General features: G+C 38.2%; 1 non-coding gene across 1 annotated transcript; it reads left to right on the top strand.

Annotated features, from left to right (window-relative positions):
- The first annotated feature begins 8,232 nt into the window (after positions 1–8,232).
- Trnag-gcc (transfer RNA glycine (anticodon GCC)) lies at positions 8,233–8,303 on the top strand. The gene has a single exon. It is a non-coding gene; the product is annotated as a tRNA-Gly (tRNA).
- The last annotated feature ends 464 nt before the right edge of the window (positions 8,304–8,767 follow it).

The raw sequence follows: 8,767 nt of genomic DNA, 5'->3' as shown, positions 1-8,767 counted from the left end.
GTTGAATAGCTGTAATACGAAACACCTGGAACAATGAAAATATTATTTACCAGTTATTATTGTGCCCACTGTCAGCGTTTCTTTTATCAGCTGTTGTATCTTTCCAAGTACCACTGAAGTCAATATGACCCCATAAGCAACTTGGAAAATCATATCTCCCTCGTTTTCAAAGCTTTTTTTTTAAAATATATGACTTCCTCTCTCTGAGACTACTGTATACAATGACGTACTTTTCAGTTTTATGCTTAAGACATATTAAAATTTCTTTGGCGATGAGTGCCAAAGTGGCAATATGAGCCCAATCTATTTTTTTTTCTAGAACTTAACATTTTCAAAAATACAGTCATTACTGTTACATTGTACAATTGTAACGTATGTTCTTATGCCAGTTCATTAAAATACTGTCAATATATCCGGTACCCCAGTAGTACTCAATGGGACAAAAAAATCTTGATAGTAGGAGGGTTAACAGAAAAACACACGTTATTGACAATGGGGACAGTTCACATTTCTAACAATGAGGTACGCCTATTTATTACCGTTATCTTAATTTTTAAAGAATCCTATCCATTTGTGATCCATGCGATAACATTTTTACGGAAATGTATGTGTTCCTGACCTAGGAGAAAATGATTGGCCATTTAATACTAAGGCAGACCAATGACTGAAAGCGTGTCATTCGCTCGGATGCCTACGTAAGAAGGGACGGAGGATAAACAAACTGAACATCGAGCAAAACATGCGAGGAACGAAATACACGCAACAATAAGCTAAAAACCGTCTTGCTCGCCTCAGAACTTCAAAGATACGTTTCAGCACTTAAACAAAAATTAATATCCCATAAAACTACGGTAGGGATAAGGTATAAAAAGGGCAAGAGAGTTTTTTTCTCCTTTTTTCAATAATGACAATGCACGTACTCTGTTGCGGCTTGCTTATAACATAACACTGGAAAAAATAGCCCCAATTTTGGCCACTCACTCCTGAATGCAAGGAAGATCAAACGAGTGAGAAAGACATAATTTTCATTTTATTATTAACTGCCACTTACACAATTTCTTCAACATGAGCACCAGAGACGTCGACGAGATGCCGCACACGCCAGAATTACACCTGGTGGACAGAATTGGAGCTAACGTTTTCCATGATAACTTGGTTCCGCATTAACTCATTAGCATATCTCCCAAGTTTCGCTGCCATACGATAATTACAGCGGACACTGGACCGTCATGAGTAGCTGCGCATTAATCATAACAAACCGTTATGTGAATTTACATGTTCTCTGTAATCGCTATAGGGCTGTGAGTCTTCTACAAGGCACAGTAACTACAGAAAGCCGTTAGGTAATATTTCAATTTTCAAACTATGCTGAGTCGCGGTCCTGTTACAAAGACATTCTGTACCAGATTATCGATTGTTTAACGTATTACTGTCTTTGATTAGTTGATAAAAAGGATGTCTGTTAGCCAACGAGTTAAAATTTTATAGAGTGGCTTTTCGTCCTCCATATCTGCCTCAAGTGCTTGCCATGCCCCTTGGAATTGCCTTCAACTAACTTCAGATAGCTCAAACTAGATTTATTTTTCTGAAGAAACAGTAAACAGCAACAAGGAAAGTTTTAGTCAAAATGTGGAAGAAATTTTCGATGCATATAAAAAGACGACTCAAAACATGTTCCTCCTGCCACTATACATTCACTTGTTGCTCGCAAACTGAACGTAAATCAGTGCGATTTGAGCAGGTTATGGAGATTATGGTCGAAAATTCGAAATGCGTTGTAGTTAAAAGAAACGAAGACGCGCATAAATTATGTATTTTTGTTTGAATTTAAAGTGTACAGTCAGCCGCAGCCTCACTAACCATTACAAGTAATTAACAGAAGTAATTCAATAATACTAATAATAATAAACAAGAGAATAAAATGATTTATTGACATTTTATTTTTACTGTTTTATTGTCATACCGTTTTTACAATGATTTCATTGACATTTCATTTTTATAGTGTTCACATTGACATTCCATTTTTACGGTGTTTTCACTGAACTTTAAACAAAATATGTTTGGTATATTGTCATCTTAAAATTTTACCTCTTTCCTTAAAAAGTTGTAGATTTACATAAATGAATCAATCTGTAGATCAAATAATGCTTGAGGAGCGGTTTCTGTTTGTAAATAAGGAATCTCTCAACAATAGTTCTGTTAGGAACCTGCCGGCCGGCGTGGCCGAGCGGTTCTAGGCGCTATAGTATGGAACCGCGCGACCGCTACAGTCGCAGGTTCGAATCCTGCCTCGGGCATGGATGTATGTGATGTCCTTAGGTTAGTTAGGTTTAAGTGGTTCTAAGTTCTAAGGGACTGATGACCTCAGAAGTGAAGTCCCATAGTGCTCAGAGCCATTTGAACCATTTCATTAGGAACCTCAACAAACCGAACTAATATAGTTTTTTTTCTTTTGTTTTTCGAACCAGCAGTTAATGTTTCTGACTGCCTATACTTCTTTTGTGTCGCATATTAAGTTAAGTTATGTGCTTTATATGCTTCTCCAGTAACACATTCTTTGTTTGTACTCTAGTATATTGTGCTTTTAGCATATTTAGGCCTGGAAGACAGTAAATGCGATCATCATAGAAGTATTAGGTACCGCAAAATGAAATTCCGCCAACAGATTATAATAATAATTTTACTGCACAAAAACAGAAATTATCAACGTCAGTGTGATACGAACATGGGGCAATATTATGTAGATCTAAGTGTTACTAATGCCTCATCAACAGCGCATTGTCTTGCAAACCATCGAAAGCTCGCTTTCTGGGTAGTGGTCTAAGACATGACCTCTTTTTTTTTTCAATGAATTGGAACAGTAAACGTTGTTAGTTGGTATTGCCGTAGACAAAAGGCAACCTCTCGTTATTTGGTTGACATTTCTCTTCAAAATGAGTCGAGCAGAAGAAACTGGTGTAAGTCAGAAACCAGTTGTCTCATTTCATATTTACAACACGTCTCTTTGTTAGCTCCTTGTCTTTTAAAGAAAACTTGTAATTTATTGAAAATCAAATTATTTTGTTGGGTTTATCTTAAGCATAATTACAAGCACAATTTTTATCTCATCTACGAATGTTAAAAAATATGTGTCCTATTTTAGTTGTACTAAAATGTCGCTTGTTGTTTTATCGTTTAAATTTGTGCAATTGCCTGCTGCAGATACTGCAAGCGTGTTCATGTTATATTTTATTGAACAAATCAACCAGAAAAATTAAATATTTCGTTAATAGCAGAACACTTGACACTTCGAACACAACTCATAACGTTTTGAGCAAAAAAAGAAAAAATATAGTGACCGAATTAGTGTCGGTTGAGGCAAGAAGTACTGAAACTAGTGTCTTAGCCACTCTAAGAAATTTAACTCTTTCCTGCAAGCCTATACTTTGGAGACAGCATGTACAGTCCAACCCCAGACCTGAATGGACCGTTGGCACGTGTTTGTGAGCCCCATTTTACGGCGAACAATGCAGTCTGTTCTTGCCTTATTGTTAGTTTCCTCTCGCCAGTTCCAAGTGCTGTACTCTGGACGACTGGTGTCACAGCTTGCTCATGGACGCTGGGAGTCTGAACTGAGATTACTTTCTGACGACCATTTCCGGCCACGATCTGCGAAAATTGAGGTGAGGTTGGCACATACGTTTTGCGTAAAATTCTGTCTGCAATGTTTCAGGTCTTTGCCTTCATTTGTATTCTGATAACTTCCCCTTGTTGAAAGACGTAGATCGTTTTGCACGCCCATAATACAGTAACGGATTTTCACTCTTACATTCGTAAGGCTGGGGTAATGGCTACATCACACCCCCGCTAATTCAAATCACTTCTGTATTTGATATTTACTAATGTGTCTAGAGTTTTTCTTCGTTCAGTTTCTCATATATCACAGCCCTGTATACCACCGGTCCATCACAGGACACGTGTAATATTTGATTTGTTATTACTTTTTAACAAAGTCTTAATAGTCACGAATTTAACTAAATCATCTGTAATTTATTTTCCTTCGCCAGTCACTTACCAAATCCTTGATAAATTTTGACTCAACACGTGCTTTTATATTCACCCTCTCATCTGTATTTAATTTTGAATTCTGCCTTCAGCAAAAGTATTAATCAGCGTGGGAGATAAGTAGTGTTGCTGAGACTCCGAGACTGCTTGCCGTTTTCCAGATTATGTTAGACTCACATCCTCACTGAACGTGTTCTACCGACAAGGAAGAAGTACCCGTGATCCTAAATTTAATGAAGATATTATTTCACGCATGGGATGAGCAGACTTCCGGATAAATTCCGACATGTCCTCCTTTTTCTCTCTTGGTCCGGGTTCCGAGCGGTTTTTGCTTTGCCCTCCTTTTTCGCAAAGTCGAACATAATAAAATTATATTTGCAGTTATTTCCGTAGTATTGCTCTTTTCTTAACTACCTTATCTACATTTGTCAGCAGGATCTCGGTTTTATCGAATTTTTCGCTACTGCTCGTGGATCGATCCATAAGCCAATGCAAATATCGATTATTTATAATTTCCTTTCGATGTTTTCAGTTCCGGATTCGCATTGTTTTGGCTTGGCGCTATAGATTTCGTGGCATGTACTCAGTTCAGATATGTGTGTGGTAGATTTGTTGTTTACTGTAACCGAGTGAATTTTATAAAATATCTGACAATGCTTAAACGCAAGTGTATAAAATACATTCTCAGATGTTCTTTCTTACAAATATTCTGCCTTCAAGAAAAGGAGAACTGAATTCGAAGCAGAATGTAAAATATCTGGAGCTCGAAGTTACGTGTCAGTGGGCAATAAAGGTAAGAAATAGCTCGACAAAGTACTTTATTGTTGTGGTCTTATTTCATGGTTTCTTAGCCATTCAGTTTATTTATATTTATATACTGAATGAGCAAAATTGGAGATAAAGTGTCTTATTGTCAAAATTCATAATTATTTTCCTGTTTGCACTGTTAGAACGGAACAGTTACACACTTTATATGAATTTGTTGAGGTAAATTATAAACAAGTCGTGCCTTATGTGAAAACTAGGTGATTGCCTGAAAAAAAGTCTCTCGGTGTACATGCCGCGTCAATTCAGGATTGCCTCTTTTTCCCATCCATCGAAAGGGTACTGGAAAGTATACTGCCATGAAATCTTACTTTCTGTCCGAAAGCAAGTCGTCAAAGATTTTGTTTCAGTTTTTTGAAAATAGTTTAAGTGAAGCCTGCCTATGGCATTTGCATTCTCTGATGTCTGTGTTCATTTAAAACATTCTGCAACTAGAAAAGGAGGATAATTCTGTGCTGGAAGTGATTGAAATTTTAGATTCTGTATGTAAGTTGCCTGAAGATGGATTCAATGAAAAGTTCATTTGCCTGAAGTTTAAATAGAAACCGGAAATTGCAAATGAAGAAGCCTCTTACAAAGAAGTTAAACTGTTTATGGAGGAAGCTATGTTGTTGAATCAGCCGTGCCAAGAATATGTAAAGCGTTGGCTGTGTATATTTGACTTTTCCTGTCTCAAATGGGTGTCTCTCTTTTAAAAAATGCTGACTAGTGATTTTGTAAAAAGCCTTTTGTGTTTTCAGGCTAAATGTAAAGCTTTATAAATTGAAGATGTGAAATGTTTTGACTAATTCTGTGATTTTAGGCAATTTCTGAATTTAGTGAGTTACCTTATAGTAAAAAATGGGCTAAGAATTTTTGTGAAATTAAGTTTGTTGATTGCCATTCAGAGCTGTTAGAACTTGCTGACTACTTTTCCAGTGTATCAGTGCACAATGCAAAGACAAAAAAAAGTCGCTCACTATGACACAGTGGACTGATGCAGGAATAGGTTGAACCTTGAATCTGTTAAAGGTATGTTAATGATCCGGTACAATTTGAAGGAATTTTCCTGTGTACCTTTTTACAACTATCTGCTAAGCAAGTCTACACTTCTACCGGAAAATCGATCTTCAGAGAAGTACCGATAAAAGTTTAGGCCTGTATTTTATGTCTCTGAACGTTTTTTCTAACGTCGTCCTCCTTTATGAAGCTGTTTGCCCTCTTTTTTTATACGTCTGCATTACTTCCAAAATTATCTTCAGCAAAATAGCTAGTTCTTCAGTCCGAAGAAGTAAACTTCTACAACAGTGCGTCACCTTTTAAGGACGAATAAAGTATAAGTAGTTATTTACGCTGGTAATATTGTTAACTGTGGGACACAAAACAAACTATTGATGTCATATAGATAGTTACGTGTTCTCTCACCCGCCCCACCCCCAGTCTTTTTACTTTTTATTATACAAGCGTCAAGTGTACAAAATTTAATAAAATTGTCATCTCTGTACCAAATAAACAAGCATTTTTCGTGCACTGAGAGTCTTAACGATGTGTGCGGTTTGAAAAACATGCTACAGTCACGGTTCGTGTCGTCGTTCCCTCATTATTGAGTTTGCCGTCTAGTCTTTCGCCTTATTGGCTGCCGGTGTTGCATTCGTACAGACAAGCCAAATAAGTACGTAGAAACGAGGGTTAGTTGTTAATCAATTCTTTTGATTCGCTGAAGCCTTGCGTGATTTCCTTGGGCCTCAAGGGCTCACCGTTTAAGAAAATGCTGCCATACTAACAAATGTTTTTTTAAATCTTCTCTGCCAGGCAGTGTCAGTTTGGGGTCAACAGAAACATCCGATCTCACGCGTCGGCTTTGACCCGTGACGTAAGGGTGTTGTGGTGTGTGACGTCATTACGGCGCGGAGTTTGGCTTGTGAGTGTGGCGTGTTTGTAGATGTTGCCTCGTTGACGTTACCTTAGTAGGAGTTTTAGGGCCTGTAATATATAGTTTACCTTTTTACTGTACTTTGTTTCTTTTTTTTATCTTTTGATTGACCTACACATTGATTTGTACCGTAGCCCTGAATACGAGGTTAGGTTGGGAGTTTTTTTTTTGGCGGGGGGGGGGGGGGTCAGGGGGGGGCGCAGCCCCCCCTGCCTGGCCTTGAGTACCACTTGTTTATTATTATCTTTGTTTGCTATCAATGTTAGCAGATTGTTCTTGTGAAACCTTTGTGTGTGTTGTTTTTCTATGTGTTTTCGTCTTTGTGATACGTATGCAACGTTTTTATATCCGCCATATTGGAATTGTCGTTTATGGTCGTTTCCGCCATATTTGTGACGTCATGGGTCAAAGCCGACGGGTTAGATCGGACGCTTCCGTATTTCCTCAGTTTGCTCACAATAAGTCGTACTTACAGGTAGCGTTCGTAATAGAAAAAAATTAATGCTAGGCTACAATCCTCTGAAACGCAGAGTGAAAGAACAATTTATGTTACTGGTTACAGTTACTTGTATTTTCAAATGACAATAGTCACTATCAGTGTCAACCAACTGAGAACGTGTCTTTCTTGAGAGAAAGGTGACGGTAGTGTTACCGCCATTACGGGATAATTATGATGTTGTATGGAAGTTCTATGACATTATCATGTGGAATAATTGCTTGGATATTCTTGTACTTGAACATATCGAAACTGCAACCAAACTGCACAAATTGACATGGTACAATTATTATGGGCCTCTAAATTCATTACTCTAATCCATAGAGTTAATCACAATAGCTTCTCATGGTTAATGTGGTCGAAATTGATTATAACATTATTCGTCTCCTCAATCAGAACGCTAGTGTGTGTGCTCGTACTTCCTCCCTTCTTATCCTATTCTCTTGGTGTTCTCATAACGTCTTTTAGCTTTATTTTTACCTTGAACTCTTACCTCGGTAATGCTTTCTGTCTTCTTTCTTCTATACTTCTTCAAAGCGGTGTACAAGAGTGAGCAGGGACAGTTCGAAAATATTTTTCCGAAGAAGCGACTAATCATTTGTCGCCCTATTTCTAGTCGCTTTTCCATCATACACAATCGCTGGTGTCAGTCTTCATCACTAACTGTTACAAATAGTGAATGCAAATCTTGCACTTGGCCGCGCACCTGGGCTAGGCGCACAAGTGGTCGCTGCTAATTGTGATACGTTCTGTACAGAAATGTTAGTCATGGCGCCGCTGGCCTTCCCTCCCCCCCCCCCCCCCCCCCTCACCCCTCATCATGGCGCACTAAGCAACGGCTTGTGTCGCTTGTGCCTTACACCGAATTTAGCAATGAGAAAGAAAATAATTACATTTCAAAGAAAGAAAATAATTGCATTTTAAATATGCCGATGCACAAGCTTAATGTACCGAGGCATCGGTGGTTCAGTGGTAGAATGCTCGCCTGCCACGCGGGCGGCCCGGGTTCGATTCCCGGCCGATGCATCTATTTTTATTTCTCTTATATAAAAGTCCATTACACGATAAATGTGTACATGATTCTTATAACTACCATATATATTCCGAGGTTACTGTACCACATAAAAACACACATGAGAGTTCATTGTATCAAGATCTAGACATGTGATTTTCTGCAATGACTTGTCATACTATTATGGCAGCAAACATCCCTTTTAGAAAACTAGAATATCCTATTTTCAAAGCTTTTTTTAAGAAGTACTGCCATCAGTCTGTTGTCGCAGTCAACGTTGCGTAAACAATACGTGCAGTCATCTTCCAGTGACGCACTGCACAGAATCCGAGAAGAAATTGGGGAGTCTTGCATATGGATTTCTGTTGATGAAACTACTGATTACATTGCAAAATGGACACAGGTGCGTCATCCAGGATTTACTTGATTTGTTCAAAACAATTTGCAAAGACTGACCAGCAAAGAATTACTCCTGGTC

This window comes from Schistocerca serialis, chromosome 6, assembly GCF_023864345.2.
Source record: "Schistocerca serialis cubense isolate TAMUIC-IGC-003099 chromosome 6, iqSchSeri2.2, whole genome shotgun sequence".
Classification (NCBI taxonomy): Eukaryota; Metazoa; Arthropoda; class Insecta; order Orthoptera; family Acrididae; genus Schistocerca; species Schistocerca serialis.
This window is presented reverse-complemented; position numbering and strand designations above follow the sequence as displayed.